The sequence below is a fragment of the Gavialis gangeticus genome, unplaced genomic scaffold (genome assembly GCF_001723915.1).
Source record: "Gavialis gangeticus isolate Ggan-Ray unplaced genomic scaffold, GavGan_comp1, whole genome shotgun sequence".
Lineage (NCBI taxonomy): Eukaryota > Metazoa > Chordata > Crocodylia > Gavialidae > Gavialis > Gavialis gangeticus.
The window spans coordinates 146,976,913-146,977,667 of record NW_017728992.1 but is presented as its reverse complement, the minus strand read 5'-3'; the positions used below and the strand labels follow the sequence as shown (position 1 = coordinate 146,977,667).

General features: G+C 61.9%; 1 protein-coding gene and 1 long non-coding RNA gene across 2 annotated transcripts in view; one reads left to right on the top strand and one right to left on the bottom strand.

The window, feature by feature from the left end:
• LOC109305000 overlaps window positions 1-238 on the top strand; it is a 17,787-nt gene extending 17,549 nt beyond the window's left edge. Inside the window, exon 3 of the long non-coding RNA XR_002099531.1 lies at window positions 118-238. This is a non-coding gene — a long non-coding RNA (uncharacterized LOC109305000). The remainder of the gene's footprint in view (window positions 1-117) is intronic.
• Window positions 1-755, bottom strand: part of LOC109304999 (carbonic anhydrase 3-like) — a 93,240-nt gene that overhangs the window by 37,356 nt on the left and 55,129 nt on the right. The gene's annotated exons all lie outside the window — the stretch shown is intronic.

The window sequence follows — 755 nt, the reverse complement described above, 5'->3', positions numbered from 1 at the left end:
GGAGGGAGGGACCCCAACCCAGGCAGCTGTGGGGCAGCTGAGTCAGAGCCAAGGAGGGACACCCCCCGGTCCTACTTGGTCCAGCCCCCAGGGAGCCGCATGACCAGTCCTGCCCAGCATGTGAGACAGGGGAAGGGGGGGGCACTCACCTGTCCCCTTCTTCCATGAGGCAGGGACCCCCCAGCCCCTATAGTGGCACAATGCCGTCGGCGAGCCCTTCTGCGCATTCACACAGTTTAAAAAGGGCCCACTGATGGCAAAGCCACAGTTTGTCCCCAGCTCTGGCAAGGAACAACCCAAGCTGGGCTTGTCTGCCCTGAGTGGGAGTTAGCGCGGGAGTTAGCGCAGGAGGGTGAGCAGGAGGGCCCGAGGCTCTGCCCGTGCACCCTGGGGAGGCTAGTCCCATCAGTAGCCAGCCTACCAGTGGCACAATGCGGATGGGCACATGTTGCACCCCGAGGGTCTTCTTGGAATCTGTGGCCTCCCCATCTGGCACCTCAGAGACTTCCACCTACACAGAACCCATGGTTCTGGGCTCCACACAGACGGAGCCCCTGGCTCTCAGCTGTGAGGGCTGCCTGGCACATTTCCAGGCACGTCAGACCAGGAGCATGGCCTTCTTCCTTTGTGAGGTTTGCTCCACTTTGGAGTCTCTGGGGTGCCAGATAGAGGAGCTCCAGGCCACAGTCCAGAGACTGTGTGCCATCAGGGATGGCAAGCAGGAGATAGACTCCTACTGCCAGGCCCTACACCCG